Genomic DNA, 17,758 nt, shown 5'->3' with positions numbered 1-17,758 from the left:
ACCCATTTCAGGAGGTAGACTGGAATTGCATTTAAAGCATAGGAAAAGAGGCAGAACGTCCACAATGATGCACTTGGCCAAAACGGGCGTATGCGTTTTTTCCTGAATATATTCAGGAAAAAACGCATACGCCCTTTTTGGCCAACTAAGCAAGCTTGCAAAGGAAATCTGCACTACAATGAAGTCTCAATTACCCCTGGTCAAAAGGGCCATCTGAAAAAAGTGTAAAATCCAGAAAGGCAGGACAGGCCATGGAGAACTGGGAGCCTTGTGATGCTGTTTGGCGGGATGTAAATTGCCAACAGCCACTCGGGAGAAGTGTATGGTGTTTCCTGAAACATCTAAAAAACAAAGCAACAGAGCCTAGGGCACTTCCACTTATGGTCCTATAGCTTATGGAAATTAAAATCAAAAAGGAAAAGCCACCCCAAAGTTTCGGACAGCTCTGTTTACAAGAACCTCGTTTACGGTACAAGTTCAATATCGCAGAAAGTGAAAAATGGATAAAGAAGTTGTGGTACTTACGTACAATGCAATATCACTCAGCAATGAAAACTATGTCATCAGGCCTGTAGCAGCATAATAAGTGGATTCAGGTATGATGATTCTAACTGAAATAATTCACACAGAAAAAGAAACATCATAAGATATCACTAATACACGGAATGTAAACTTGGCTACACAGGAACTAAATTAGAAAACAGAACAGGGTCTCAAATTTAGAAAACCAACTTATGCTTGCTTAAGAGGAAAGGTGATTTGGGGTGCTGCATAAAACCAGAGATTGAAATGAGCACAGATAATGTTCCTTAAGTCAAATATGGAACAGACAAGAGCTACTCCTTGCTCAGTGAAATGGACTCAACACCCCATATTAAACGCCTAAGAATGTACCTGACTAGTACGTATCTTAAAACCTATGGATTGCTATGTCTCTGAAAGAGAATCAAGCGTGTGTACAGGGACATAAACGCAGCAGTGATAGGATTGGAGAAGTTCGGTGAATAAATGAAGACCCTTTGAAGTCATATTGCATGGTACCCATTCCACGGGTCTCAACTCTCCAGGTTTAAGGGATTCTTCCTTCAGCCAAAACATGCATGTGGAACCCAGAGTATGATCAACTGTGTGATCGGGAGACGTGTTCCAATATGTCTCAGTTTTCCTCCACTGGTACTCGGGTGCAACATTCCAGATGCTTTACTAACACTCTCCCGACTTGGAGAGTCAGTGCCTTTAACCTCCTGTTTGGCCCAGTTTGCAATTTCTGCGGAAGATGAACAGGAATAGGGAGAACCAATGAGAGACAAGCTGGAGGTGTCTGGACGGGCAAATTTAACTCTCATTTCCCACCAGGAAGAGGAATTAACCAAAGGCTCAGCGTGCCGTGCTGGAAACAGATTGGGGCCTGAAGCAATCCTGCGGTGTTGCGGCCAGCTCACAAGAAAGCGAGTTGAAGAAAGGAGCTCAGGGGCACTGTAATTCACAAACCTGCAGAGTTATAAATGACAGCTATCGTCCAAACATATACTGAAGTAAGGCTGCCAAGAGGACTTGAAAGCGGGGCAGAATTGCAGGCAACAGATATCAGGAGGTAGACTGGAATTGCATTTAAAGCATAGGAAAAGAGGCAGAACGTCCACAATGATGCACTTGGCCAAAAAGTGCGTATGCGTTTTTTCCTGAATATATTCAGGAAAAAACGCATACGCACTTTTTGGCCAACCAAGCAAGCTTGCAAAGGAAATCTGCACTACAATGAAGTCTCACTTCCCCCCGGTCAAAAGGGCCATCTGAAAAAAGTGTAAAAACCAGAAAGGCAGGACAGGCCATGGAGAACTGGGAGCCTTGTTATGCTGATGGGCGGGATGTAAATTGCCAACAGCCACTCGGGAGAAGTGTATAGTGTTTCCTGAAACATCTAAAAAACAAAGCAACAGAGCCTAGGGCACTTCCACTTATGGTCCTATAGCTTAGGGAAATTAAAATCAAAAAGACACAGCCACCCCAATGTTTGGGACGGCTCTGTTTACAAGAACCTCGTTTACGGTACAAGTTCAATATCGCAGAAAGTCAAAAATGGATAAAGAAGTTGTGGTACTTACGTACAATGCAATATCACTCAGCAATGAAATCTATGTCATCAGGCCAGTAGCAGCATAATGAGTGGATTCAGGTATGATGATTCTAACTGAAATAAGTCACACAGAAAAAGAAACATCATAAGATATCACTAATACACGGAATGTGAACTTGCCTACACATGAACTGAGTTACAAAACAGAACAGGGTCTCAAGTTTAGAAAACCAACTTATGCTTTCTTAAGGGGGAAGGTGAGTTGGGGTGCTGCATAAAACCAGAGTTTGAATTTAGCGCAGATACCGTTCCATAAGCCAAATATGTAATAGACAAGACCTACCCCTTGCTCAACAAAATGGACTCAACAATGAGGTATCACCTCACACTTGATAGAATAGGCATCATCAGAAAATCTACAATCAAAAGATGCTGGAAAGGGTGTGGAGAAAAGGAACCCTCTTCCACTATTGTTGGGAATATAAATTCATACAGTCACTATGGAGAACAATATGGAGTTTCTTAAGAAACTAACAATAGAATTACCATATGATACAGCAATCCCAGTACTGGACATATACCCAGACAAAACCATAAATCAAAAAGAGACATTCACCGCAATGTTCATTGCCTCACTCTTTACAATATCGAGGTAATGGAAGCAACCTAAATGCCCACAGACAGACGAATGCATAAAGCTGTGGTACATATATAAAATGGAATATTACTAAGCCATGAAAAGGAATGAAATTGGGTCATTTGTAGAGACGTCGATGGATCTAGAGACTGTCATACAGAGTGAAGTAAGTCAGAAAGAGAAAAACAAATCTTGTATATTCATGCATATATGTGGAACCTAGAAAAACTGTACAGATTAACCATTTTGCAAGGCATAAATAGAGCAACAGATGTAGACAACAAATGTATGGACAACAAGGGGGGAAAGCTGTTGGGGGGGTGGTTGTGGGAGGAGTTGAGAGACTGGGATTGGCCTGTATACATTTATATGTGTAAAATAAATAACCAATAAGAACCTGCTGTATAAAAATGTAAAATAAAATTCAAAATTAGAAAGAAATAAAATTTAAAAAATAAAACAGAAAAAACAATTATTCCCTTCACATACATGTATTTATATGAATAAATTATTTCCATGCTTATATCTGTAAATACAAAAAAGAGGAATAAAATCTACCTTGAACCAAAAACGAAAAAGAGAAAAAAAACACAGAACCCACCAGTTCCACAGAGGAAAACTGTATCAGGGCACTTGCTCCAGTTGTAAACAATTCTGAAGTTGGTCAGTGGTGGGGAATCGTCTCCCATTCAGCCAGCAGCCCCCACGCAACAAGCGTCCTCATTGCAAAGCTGGGGCACCGTGCCGAGGCATCTGTGAGTAAACGTGAGCTGAGCCCCAGGCCAGTTGCTGCTGAACTATTCCCACCCGTCCCAGGTAAAACACCTGAATATATACAAAGACTTGAAAGCCTAGAGGAAGGGCCATAGAGCCACACGAGTGACAGCATGCCGGCCGACTTGGTGCCTGCAGGCCAGCCAGGATGGTTCTGGCCCTGCTCTTCTGGAAGATTTCCATTTCCCTGCCTGAGATAACCGTCCTGTCCCTGCCCCCACTGCTTTTTTCCTTCCTCACCTCCGCCCAGGGAGAAATTCCAGCAGCATGTATGGGTAACACATCATCTTCTTTAGCAGGTGGCAGCCTGGCAACTGCTGCAGAAAGTCCAGCAGAGCCCCACTCACACTGGGCCACCCACAAAGCCGTGGCCTCTCACTCCCTCCCACCAGCCCAGCCCCGAGACTGCTGACAGGGCAGAGAAAGTGGCGTCAGGCACGGCTGCAGGGGCTCTTGCTGCCTGGAGTGGTATTTATATTGATCTCAACCCAGGCACACCTGGGGAGGGCTGGCCAGCACGGTAGGCTGCCCAGGTCAGCCAATCATCACCCCTCAGGGGCTCACAGTTGCAGAAAATGGAACTTGCTGAACCGGCCAGGTCCAAGGAACAGGTGTGGGCTCCTGAGAGTCAGGATAGACAAGGGGCTGCAGCTTTGGCTTGTTTTCTAATCATTTTATCTGGCCCATGAGTGGGAGACAACTTCAAGAAAACCCTCTCCTAATGAGAGGAAACCAGGAGTCAGGGAGAGGAGGGGTGGGTGGTGGTTGGAGACAGAGGCCTGGTGCCCCGGGTGCAGTGGAAGTCTCTGGAAGACCAGGTGGAGGGAGGCCACACAGAGTGATGCCCAGGGTCACAGACCTGTCGCAGCTGCTGTTTGTTAGTTGAAGTCCTGCTCTGAGGTGCTCTGTGTCAGCTCTGAGCGACAGGTGAGCTGGGGGTGCTCTGCAATGAGGGCTATGTGCACGGTTCCTGTGTGCCCAGCCCTGCCACGGTACCTGCAAGGGTAGCTCTGTATCCTGGGAGGGGCCTGACCACGAGAGCCCCGTGGGCTGGGGTGGGGGTGGGGTACCTGCCCAGGTGAGCTCCATATTCTGGGATTGGTCTGACCACGAGAGCCCCATGGGCTGCTGGGGACCTGGTAAAGGATGTCAGGACAGTCAGTGAAGCCACCGAGGATATACCTCCAGTTGCTCCTAATTCCTACAGCCTGCTGGTCATTCTACCAACCACCAGGACATGGTATTCCGTATTAGTCTTCAATGATGCCTTCTTTTGTATTCCATTAGTCCCAGAGTCACAAGAAATTTTGGCTTGTGAGTGGCAGGACTCAACATACAACTAAAACAATACTTCCGGGCCGTCTTGCCCCAAGGGTGCAAAAATTCCCACACCATCTTTGGGGAAAGCTTAGCTAAAGACCTAAAAGTTCTACCTCTGGAAAAGGAAACCCTCCTTCAGTACGCAGATGTCATTCTGATCGCCAGCCCTACTAAGGAGGCCTCTGAACTACCAAGCCAATAAAGGATAGAAGTTGTCCAAGAAAAAGCTCAAATATCACAGACTGCGGTGACCTGCCTGGGCTTCATTCTCACAGAAGGTCGGAGAAGCCCATCCCAGGAAAGGGAAGAAACCATTTTCAGCCTTACCCCTTTCTAAAACTAGAAGACAGCTTAGGGGTTCCTGGGGAGGCCAGGGTTTGCTGCTTCTGGATCCCTAACTACAGTCTACTAGCTGGGCCTCTATATGAAACACTGAAAGGAAAAGATGATGATCCTTTTGAATAGAATCCAGAAGTGGCCTTTCAAGAATGGAAAGAGCAGTCAATTCAGACCCTTGCCCTGGAACTCCCTAATTTAGCTAAACCCTTTGACCTTTACATTCCCGGTGAAAGGTGAATCGCCATTGGAGAATTAGTGCAAAAACTGGGACCACTTGAAATGGAACAATGCAAGAATGCCATCCAGGTAGGATAAACTACGGTCACCAAGGGGCTTGGCCCACTGCCACATCTGGCCAAGATACTGGCGGTATCTAAAAACCTGGAAATCAGCAGCCCAAAAGGCCACCTCTCTCCTAAGGGAAAAGGACCCCACGTGGTGATCCTAACCACCAACCATGCCCTGAAGTTACAGGGTTCGCTCCGTGGGCACACCAACCTCGAGTGAGGAGGCCCTCCAACTCCAACATCCAGAGAGATAACCGGGGGCAACAGGGCACCATGACGACTCGTGTGAACATCACTTGACCTGGAGTTTCTCTCATAAAACAACAAGAGTGTGTCCCAAAAGAGTAGACTACTGCTTGCAGGACTTACTGCACCCAGAGGGGAGCTAATAATCTTGGCGGGGGAACCGTACATCACACTGTCACCATAGAAAAGCCTACAGACACTGTGATGATGGTGGCCAATAAGACCGGCTGGACTCCTGTTTACTTCAAAAGGCTGTTGACTCAGTGGCCATCATGGTCCTTGACCACCACTGACCCTGGACTGTCTGGTAGTTGAGCGGGCAGGGCTCTGACACCTGGTGCTGTTTGTACGTTAATTCAGGGGCCTAATTGAAGAAAGTGCAGACTACTGGTCAGAGCATCTAGGCTGGCAGAAATGATCAACCTAAGGTGGCCGAACAAATGTGGGGCGGGGTGAAACCGGCCCCCACAGCGTCTCTGCACATCTCTTTCCTGGACCCTTAAAGGTCATTAGAATCTATAACACTTCCAATGCTGGTGCTCAGGTGGACGAGCAGGGAGGCAGGGGGCCTGGGGACAATCAACGTCACCCGGAGGCTGCTGGGGAGAAGCTCTGACCCTCGCCCCCGGGTATGAGGGCTCCCAACTCAGCACTCAGCAGTTACAGAAGAAGGGTCTGCACCCTCAGCACTCCAAGAATGAGGAACGGGACAAAAGGCAGAGGAGGGGTTTGTCCCCAGCAAAGCCCATTAAAAATCCCTGGGAGATAAAAATAGAATCTGGGCAATAAAGTCAAGTCTAACCTTTTTTATCCTTTGTGCTTTGTCTAATTTCATGTGCTCCTAGGGTCCCGCATGCAGAGGTTCCACACCCGGCACTTCAGACCAGAGTACCTAGTGCAGAATGGCTGGGTCGACACCTCAGCTCCTGGGGCCCAGTGCAGACTCCGCGATATAGAGCCTGAGCTGCAGCCAACCCGGCCCTCGAGAGCTCCGCCCCCTGCCTCCCACTGACTCTGACAGGATCTCTACACAGCAGCCCAGCCCACAGCCCACGGGGTAGTGCATGCTCTCACCTCTCCATTCTCTGATCAAAATATAAAGTTTCCTTTGCTTGTGAACCAAACTCAGTCTCGATCTGTTGGCCCCAATGACACTGGGCAGGGGGACACTTGTTGGGGTCCACTCTGGAGGATCAGTAACAGAAATTGAGACTATTGTAACCTCAATGAACAGATGTGTGAGCCAAACTGTAGTTAACATAGAACAGTGTATAAGGCTCGGGTAAGATAAGATGTTTCTAACACTTCCATTTGATATTTCCATCACTTTATTATAAGCAAGTTCAGTGAAAAGGTTTGTCTTATTTGTCAGGTCAATATTAGAGAAACGAAGTGATTTCTTTCCAAGGATGTACATCTAATAATCTTGGTTAAAGCTTCAATCTTGTTTTAAATGCTTTTCCATTGAAAATGATACCTCTCTTTCAGCTCCCCCATTTCTGAGAAGTATAAAATCTTATAATTTATTATTACCAAAGGGGAAAGGTGGGAGGAGGGATAAATTAACAGTTTGGGATTAACACATACACACTGCTATGTATAAAATAGATCATCAACAAGGAACTACTGTATAGCACAGGGAACTACACTCAAGGGGAAATAATCTGAAAAAGAATAGAAATTTTTATTGACATCATCTATCAATGACAGTTAAAGTGTAACCTAAGGGAAGCTGGTGGTGAGTGCTTCTGACCCTGAAGACTTCAATCATCTAAAGTTTGGACTCTGCCTACTTCCCAAGGCCCTTAATGAACATATGTGTAGCCGTAGCTTAAAAAATTTCCCAGTTTGGGTTTCGGGGAGACACTGATTTTGAAAAAGCCCTGGTGTTCTCCTTACATGAATGGGACTCTTCCTACTGCTAAAACATGTCTGTCACACCCAGAGGATGGTATACCGTCTGATCGGGAAGAGTTTGGAAAAGGCATCTCATCTCATCTCCTGGTGCTCGGGTTCACCCCTCCGGCGTCTTTACTAACAGTCTCCCCACTTGGAGATGTCAGCACTGTCAACATCCTGTTGCGTACAGTTTGGAATTTGTCCAGAGGATGAAGCGGAAGGATGAGGAACAATGAGAGACAAGTCCTAGGTGTTCAGACAGGCACATGTCACTCTAATTTCCAATCAGGAAGACGAATTGACCAAAGGCTAGGGTTGCCCATGGAAACAGTATAGGGCTTGAGGAAATCCCGCTGCTTTGTGGCCAGTTCCCATAAACACAAGTTGAACAATGGAACTCAGGGGCAGTAAAATTCACGAAACTGCAGAGTTGAAAATATCCATCACTGAAAAATGTCTTGAGGAAAGTCAGAGAAAAGGACTTGTAAGCAAGGGAGAATGGCAGGAAAGGGATTTGAGGAGGTAGAAAGGACTCGCCATTAAGCACAAGAAAAGGAGCTGAACATTGCCAACATTGCAGTTGGCCAAAAAGGGTGTATGCGTTTTTTTGTGTATATATTCAAGAAAAGGACATACACTTTTTTAGCCAACCAAACAGGTGGGCACTGGAAGTCAATACTACAAAAGATATCACTTCGCATCAGTCAGAAGAGCCATCCTCATAAAGCGTAAACAACAGAAATGCAGGACAGGGCAAGGAGAAGAGGGAGCCCTGTGAGACTTATAGTGGAAATGTATATTGCCAACGGCCATTCTGGAGAAGTGTATTGTGTTTACTAAAGCATCTAAAAAATGAGCTACAGAGCATAGGGCACTTGCACTCATGGGCGTATATCTTGGGAAAAACAAAAATCGAGAGGACACAGGCACCCCAATGTTTACCCCCTCTCTGTTTAAAAGATCCTCGACTAGGATATAACTTAAATGTCTCTGGAGAGAAAAAATGGATAGAGATGTGGTACTTAGGTAAAGTGGAATATTATTCAGCCTGGAAATCAATGAACTATGGCCAGTTGTAACAACTCCGGAGGAGTTACGTATGATCTTTCTAAGTGACATAATTCAAAAAGAAAAAGACACATATCATAAGATATCACTTAAAGGTGGAATCCAAAATGGCTACACATGAAATAAATTACAAAACAAAAACATAGTCAAATATGTAGGAAACACGCATAAGGCTGCTAAACGGGAAAGGTGGGGAGGGGTGAGGCATCATCCAGGAGGTTGAAATTAGCAAAGATACCATTCCAAATACCAAACTGATAATCAACAAGGCCTACACGGTAGCTAAAAGAACTGCACTCAGCACACTCAAGTCACCGGAAAAGAATATATACGACTGGTAAGAATCTGAAAAAGAATTTACTGATGTCTCTCTGTACGTGAATCAAGTGGATGTACAGCAGCAAGAAACAGAGCTTTGAAAATCAGCTGTAACCAATATAGTAATAAATTGAAAAAAATAAACGACAGAGAGACAGAGAAAACCTCTTACAATTTTTCCTCAGGGATGGTGATGCAACATGGATTGAACACATCTAGACCCACAGCAGGATGAGACATAAGGCTGGAAACTGTTTGCACTAAGAGAAATGTGAGGTTGGGTGAGGAAATGCACACCCTTTAAAGTAATACTACCTGGTACCCATTCAATGGGTCCCAAATCTGCAGGTTCAAGGGATCTTCCTACAGCTAAAACATGCATGGAAAACCCAGAGGACTGTACACCATGTGATCGGGAGATGTGTCTAAAATGCAGCTCATTTATCCTCTCCTGGTGCTCCTGTTCACCATTCCAGCCACGTTACTTAGAATCTCCCCACTTGGAGAATCAGCACATTTCAACTTCTGTTTCACACATTTTGCAAATTGTGAGGAGGATGAACGGGAAGAGGGGGAACCAATGAGAGAATAGTTGTAGGGGTTTGGACGGGCACATATCACTCTAATTTCCCATTAAGAATAAGAATTGAAAAAAGGCTCACCCGCCTCGCCGGAGCCAAAATAGGGCCTGAAGCAATCCTGTGGGTTTGAGGCCAGCTCACAAAAGAGCAACTTAAAAAATGGAGCTCAGGGTCACTGCAATTCACAAACCTGCAGAGTTATAAATGAAAACTAACGTCCAAAACTATGTTGAGGTAAGGCAAAGAAGAGGATCTGAATGCAAGACAGAATTGCAAGAAACAGATTTCAAGAGATAGATTGGACTCGTCTTTAAAGCACATGAAAAGCGGCAGAATTTCGACAATGATGCAGTTGGCCCAAAAGGGCGTATGCGTTTTTTCCTGATTATATCCAGGAAAAACCGCATACGCCCTTATGGGCAACGAAGCAAGCAAGCAATGCAAATGTGCACAACAAAGAAGTCTCATTTCCCACCGGTCAAAAGCGCCATCCTAAAAAATTGTAAAAACCAGAAATGCAGGACAGGCCATGGAGAACAGGGAGCCTTTATATGCTGATGGGCAGTGTGTGAAGTGCCGAGAGCCACTCTGGAGAAGTGTATGGTGGTTCCTAAATCATCTAAAAAACAGAGCTACAGAGCATAGGACACTTCCAATCATGGGAATATATCTAGGGAAGTCTAAAAATCAACAAGACACAAGCACACCACAGTTTAGGGCTACTCTGTTTACAAGAACCTCAACTTCAGTACACCTTAAATATCCCAGGAAAGAGAACAATGGATAAAGAAGATGTGGTACTTATGTACAATGGAATATCTCTTCACCATGAAATCAATGTAATAAGGCTAGTAGAAGGATAAAGAGTGGATTTAGGTCCGATAATACTACTTGAAATAAGTCAAACAGAAAAAGAAACATATCATAAGATATCACTTATAGAGGGAGGGTAAATATGGCTGCACAAGAAATGAATTACAGAACAGAACAGTGTCTCACATTTAGAAAACACACTTATGTCAGCTTAAGGGGAAAGGAGAGGTGGGGTGATGCATAACCAGAGTTTGAAATTAGCACAGATACCGTTCAATAAACCAAATAGATATTAGACAAGATCTACACCTTGCTCAATGAACTGGCCTCAACACACCCTATACACCGCAGAGAAATATATCTGAGTAATAAGAATCTTAAAACCCATGTATTGATATATCTCCATAAGGGAATCAAGTGTGTGCAGAGCGGCACAAACACAGCAGTGAAAATGAGCTAGACCCCATTATAGAAATAAATTTTAAAAACAAAATGCAGAAACAATGAAAGAGAGAAAAATTCTTACAAAATTCGCTCAGGGGCTGTGATGCAACCTGGATTGACCACATATAAACCCACAGCTGGATAAGACATAAGGCAGGACACTTGGGGATGAGAGGATTGGTGAGCTTTGGTGAGCAACTGCCAAAAGTTTAATGCAATACTTCATGCTACTCATTCCAAGGGTCCCAACACTCCAGGTTGAGGGAAATCTTCCTACAGCTAAACCATGCTTGGGAAACCCAGCAACTGGTATACCATATGATCGGGAAAGGTTTCTAAAATGCACCTCATTTTTCCTCTCCTGGGACTCCGGATCGACATTCCAGCTGCTTTACTAACAACATCCCCACATGGAGAGTCAATGCCTTTAAGTTCTGGTATCGCACAGTCTGCAGTTAGTGTGCAGGATGAATGGGAATAGGGGGAACCAGTGAGAAACTAGCTGTAGCGGTTTCAATGGGCACATGTCACTCTAATTTCACATCAGTAAGAAGAATAAACCAAAGGCACAGCAAGGTGCCCCAGAAGAAGAATAGGGCCTGAAGGAATCCAGTGGTTATGAGGCAAGATCACAAAAATAGATGAAAAATGGAGCTAAGGGCCACTGCAATTCAAAAACCTGCAGAGTTATAAAGGCCAACTATTTTCAAAAAATATATTGAGGTAAGGCTATGAAGAGGCATTGAAAGCAAGGCAGAATTGCAGGAAACCGATTTCAGGAGGTGGACTGGAATTGCATTTAAAGCATAGGAAAAGAGGCAGAACGTCCACAATGATGCACTTGGCCAAAAACGGCGTATGCGTTTTTTCCTGAATATATTCAGGAAAAAACGCATACACACTTCTTGGCCAACCAAGCAAGCTTGCAAAGGAAATCTGCACTACAATGAAGTCTCACTTCCCACTGGTCAAGAGGGCCGTCTGAAAAAAGTATAAAATCCAGAAAGGCAGGACAGGCCATGGAGAACTGGGAGCCTTGTTATGCTGAAGGGCAGGATGTAAATTGCCAACAGCCACTCGGGAGAAGTGTATGGTGTTTCCTGAAACATATAAAAAACAAAGCAACAGAGCCTAGGGCATTTCCACTTATGGTCCTATAGCTTAGGGAAATTAAAATCAAAAAGACACAGCCACCCTAAAGTTTGGGACGGCTCTGTTTACAAGAACCTCGTTTATGGTACAAGTTCAATTTCGCAGAAAGTGAAAAATGGATAAAGAATTTGTGGTACTTACGTACAATGCAATATCACTCAGCAATGAAATCTATGTCATCAGGCCCGTAGCAGCATAATGAGTGGATTCAGGTATGATGATTCTAACTGAAATAAGTCACACAGAAAAAGAAACATCATAAGATATCACTAATACATGGAATATAAACTTGGCTACACTGGAACTGGATTACAAAACAGAACAGGGTCTCAAATTTAGAAAACCAACTTATGCTTGCTTAAGGGGAAAGGTGAGTTGGGGTGCTGCATAAAACCAGAGATTGAAATGAGCACAGATAAAGTTCCTTAAGCCAAATATGTAATAGACAAGAGCTACTCCTTGCTCAACGAAATGGACTCAACACCCCATATTAAAAGCCTAAGAATGTACCTGACTAGTAAGTATCTTAAAGCCTATGGATTGCAATGTCTCTGAAAGAGAATCAAGCGTGTGTACAGGGGCATAAACGCAGCAGTGATAGGATTGGAGAGGTTCGGTGAGCAAATGAAGACCCTTTGAAGTCATATTGCATGGTACCCATTCCACGGGTCTCAACTCTCCAGGTTTAAGGGATTCTTCCTTCAGCTAAAGCATGTATGTGGAACCCAGAGTATGATCAACCATGTGATCGGGAGACGTGTTCAAATATGTCTCAGTTCTCGTCCCCTGGTACTCGGGTGCAACATTCCAGACGCTTTACTAACACTCTCCCGACTTGGAGAGTCAGTGTCTTTAACCTCCTGTTTGGCCCAGTTTGCAATTTCTGCGGAAGATGAACAAGAATAGGGAGAACCAATGAGAGACTAGCTGTAGGTGTCTGGACGGGCAAATTTAACTCTCATTTCCCACCAGGAAGAGGAATTAACCAAAGGCTCAGCGTGCCGTGCCAGAACAAGATTAGGGCCTGAAGCAATCCTGCGGTGTTGCGGCCAGCTCACAAGAAAGCGAGTTGAAGAAAGGATCTCAGGGGCACTGTAATTCACAAACCTGCAGAGTTATAAGTGACAGCTATCGTCCAAAAATATACTGAAGGAAGCCTGACAAGAGGACTTGAAAGCGGGGCAGAATTGCAGGAAACCGATTTCAGGAGGTAGACTGGAATTGCATTTAAAGCATAGGAAAAGAGGCAGAACATCCACAATGATGCACTTGGCCAAAAAGGGCGTATGAGTTTTTTCCGGAAAAAACGCATACGCCCTTCTTGGCCAACCAAGCAAGCTTGCAAAGGAAATCTGCACTACAATGAAGTCTCACTTCCCACTGGTCAAGAGGGCCATCTGAAAAAAGTGTAAAATCCAGAAAGGCAGGACAGGCCATGGAGAACTGGGAGCCTTGTTATGCTGATGGGCGGGATGTATATTGCCAACAGCCACTCTGGAGAAGTGTATGGTGTTTCCAGAAACATCTAAAAAACAAAGCAACAGAGCCTAGGGCACTTCCACTTATGGTCCTATAGCTTAGGGAAATTAAAATCAAAAAGACACAGCCACCCCAAAGTTTGGGACGGCTCTGTTTACAAGAAACTCTTTTACGGGACAGGTTCAATTTCGCAGAAAGTGAAAAATGGATAAAGAAGTTGTGGTACTTATGTACAATGCAATATCACTCAGCAATGAAATCTATGTCATCAGGCCCAGAGCAGCATAATGAGTGGACTCAGGTATGACGATTCTAACTGAAATAAGTCACACAGAAAAAGAAACATCATAAGATATCAGTAATACACGGAATGTAAACTTGGCTACACAGGAACTGGATTACAAAAGAGAACAGGGTCTCAAATTTAGAAAACCAACTTATGCTTGCTTAAGGGGAAAGGTGAGTTGGGGTGCTGCATAAAACCAGAGATTGAAATGAGCACAGATAAAGTTCCTTAAGCCAAATATGGAATAGACAAGAGCTACTCCTTGCTCAACGAAATGGACTCAACACCCCATATTAAACGCCTAAGAATGTACCTGACTTGTAAGTATCTTAAAACCTATGGATCGCTATGTCTCCGAAAGAGAATCAAGCGTGTGTACAGGGGCATAAACGAAGCAGTGATAGAATTGGAGAGGTTCGGTGAGCAAATGAAGACCCTTTGAAGTCATATTGCATGGTACCCATTCCACGGGTCTCAACTCTCCAGGTTTAAGGGATTCTTCCTTCAGCTAAAGCATGCATGTGGAACCCAGAGTATGATCAACCGTGTGATCGGGAGACGTGTTCCAATATGTCTCAGTTCTCGTCACCTGGTACTCGGGTGCAACATTCCAGATGCTTTACTAACACTCTCCCGACTTGGAGAGTCAGTGCCTTTAACCTCCTGTTTGGCCCAGTTTGCAATTTCTGCGGAAGATGAACAGGAATAGGGTGGACCAATGAGAGATTAGCTGGAGGTGTCTGGACGGGCAAATTTAACTCTCATTTCCCACCTGGAAGAGGAATTAACCAAAGGCTCAGTGTGCCGTGCCGGAACCAGATTAGGGCCTGAAGCAATCCTGCGGTGTTGCGGCCAGCTCACAAGAAAGCGAGTTGAAGAAAGGAGCTCAGGGGCACTGTAATTCACAAACCTGCAGAGTTATAAATGACACCTATCATCCAAAAATATACTGAAGGAAGGCTGCCAAGAGGACTTGAAAGTGGGGCAGAACTGCAGGAAACCGATATCGGGAGGTATACTGGAATTGCATTTAAAGCATAGGAAAAGAGGCAGAACGTCCACAATGATGCACTTGGCCAAAAAGGGCGTATGTGTTTTTTCCTGAATATATTCAGGAAAAAACGCATACGCCCTTTTTGGCCAACCAAGCAAGCTTGCAAAGGAAATCTGCACTACAATGAAGTCTCACTTCCCCCCGGTCCAAAGGGCCATCTGAAAAAAGTGTAAAATCCAGAAAGACAGGACAGGCCATGGAGAACTGGGAGCCTTGTTATGCTGATGGGCGGGATGTAAATTGCCAATAGCCACTCGGGAGAAGTGTATGGTGTTTCCTGAAACATCTAAAAAACAAAGCAACAGAGCCTAGGGCACTTCCACTTATAGTCCTATAGCTTAGGGAAATTAAAATCAAAAAGACACAGCCACCCCAAACTTTGGGACGGCTCTGTTTACAAGAAACTCGTTTACGGTACAAGTTCAATATCGCAGAAAGTGAAAAATGGATAAAGAAGTTGTGGTACTTACGTACAATGCAATATCACTCAGCAATGAAATCTATGTCATCAGGCCCGTAGGAGCATAGAGTGGATTCAGGTATGATGATTCTAACTGAAATAAGTCACACAGAAAAAGAAACATCATAAGATATCACTAATACACGGAATGTAAACTTGGCTACACAGGAACTGGATTACAAAAGAGAACAGGGTCTCAAATTTAGAAAACCAACTTATGCTTGCTTAAGGGGAAAGGTGAGTTGGGGTGCTGCATCAAACCAGAGATTGAAATGAGCACAGATAAAGTTCCTTAAGCCAAATATGTAATACACAAGAGCTACTCCTTGTTCAACGAAATGGACTCAACACCCCATATTAAACGCCTATGAATGTACCTGACTAGTAAGTATCCTAAAACCTATGGATTGCTATGTCTCCGAAAGAGAATCAAGCGTGTGTACAGGAGCATAAACGCAGCAGTGATAGGATTGGAGAGGTTCGGTGAGCAAATGAAGACCCTTTCAAGTCATATTGCATGGTACCCATTCCACGGGTCTCAACTCTCCTGGTTTAAGGGATTCTTCCTTCAGCTAAAACATGCATGTGGATCCCACAGTATGATCAACCGTGTGGTCGGGAGACGTGTTCCAATATGTCTCAGTTTTCTACCCCTGGTACTCGGGTGAAACATTGCAGACGCTTTACTGACAGTCTCCCGACTTGGAGAGTCAGTGCCTTTAACCTCCTGTTTGGCCCAGTTTGCAATTTCTGCGGAAGATGAACAGGAATAGGGAGAACCAATGAGAGACTAGCTGGAGGTGTCTGGACGGGCAAATTTAACTCTCATTTCCCAGCAGGAAGAGGAATTAAACAAAGGCTCAGTGTCCCGTGCTGGAACCAGGTTAGGGCCTGAAGCAATCCTACGGTGTTGCGGCCAGCTCAGAAGAAAGCGAGTTGAAGAAAGGAGATCAGGGGCACTGTAATTCACAAACCTGCAGAGTTATAAATGACAGCTATCGTCCAAAAATATACTGAAGTAAGGCTGCCAAGAGGACTTGAAAGCGGGGCAGAATTTCAGGCAACCGATTTCAGGAGGTAGACTGGAATTGCATTTAAAGCATAGGAAAAGAGGCAGAACGTTGACAATGATGCACTTGGCCAAAAAGGGCGTATGAGTTTTTTCCGGAAAAATGCATAGGCACTTTTTGGCCAACCAAGCAAGCTTGCAAAGGAAATCTGCACTACAATGAAGTCTCACTTCCCCCCGGTCAAAAGGGCCATCTGAAAAAAGTGTAAAATCCAGAAAGGCAAGACAGGCCATGGAGAACTTGGAGCCTTGTTATGCTGATGGGCAGGATGTAAATTGCCAACAGCCACTCCGGAGAAGTGTATGGTGTTTCCTGAAACATCTAAGAAACAAAGCAATAGAGCCTAGGGCACTTCCACTTATGGTCCTATAGTTTAGGGAAATTAAAATCAAAAAGACACAGCAACCCCAAAGTTTGGGATGGCTCTGTTTACAAGAACCTCGTTTACGGTACAAGTTCAATATCGCAGAAAGTGAAAAATGGATAAAGAAGTTGTGGTACTTACATACAATGCAATATCACTCAGCAATGAAATCTATGTCATCAGGCCCGTAGCAGCATAATGAGTGGATTCAGGTATGATGATTCTAACTGAAATAAGTCACACAGAAAAAGAAACATCATAAGATATCACTAATACACGGAATGTAAACTTGGCTACACAGGAACTGGATTACAAAACAGAACAGGGTCTCAAATTTAGAAAACCAACTTATGCTTGCTTAAGGGGAAAGGTGAGTTGGGGTGCTGCATAAAACCAGAGATTGAAATGAGCACAGATAAAGTTCCTTAAGACAAATACGTAATACACAAGAGCTACTCCTTGCTCAACGAAATGGACTGAAACCCCATATTAAACGCATAAGAATGTACCTGACTAGAAAGTATCTTAAAACCTATGGATTGCTATGTCTCCGAAAGAGAATCAAGAGTGAGTACAGGGGCATAAACACAGCAGTGATAGGATTGGAGAGGTTCGGTGAGCAAATGAAGACCCTTTGAAGTCATATTGCATGGTACCCATTCCACGGGTCTCAACTCTCCAGGTTTAACAGATTCTTCCTTCAGCTAAAACATGCATGTGGAACCCAGGGTATGATCAACCGTGTGATCGGGAGACGTGTTCCAATATGTCTCATTTCTCATCCCCTGGTACTCGGGTGCAACATTCCATACACTTTACTAACACTCTGCCGACTTGGAGAGTCAGTGCCTTTAACCTCCTGTTTGGCCCAGTTTGCAATTTCTGCGGAAGATGAACAGGAATAGGGAGAACCAATGAGAGACTAGCTGGAGGTGTCTGGACGGGCAAATTTAACTCTCATTTCCCACCAGGAAGAGGAATTAACCAAAGGCTCAGCCTGCCGTGCCGGAACCAGATTAGGGCCTGAAGCAATCCTGCGGTGTTGCGGCCAGCTCACAAGAAAGCGAGTTGAAGAAAGGAGCTCAGGGGC

Source organism: Orcinus orca, chromosome 8, assembly GCF_937001465.1.
Source record: "Orcinus orca chromosome 8, mOrcOrc1.1, whole genome shotgun sequence".
Taxonomy (NCBI): Eukaryota; Metazoa; Chordata; class Mammalia; order Artiodactyla; family Delphinidae; genus Orcinus; species Orcinus orca.
The sequence above is the reverse complement of the archived record's forward strand: the minus strand, read 5'-3'. Positions refer to the sequence as shown.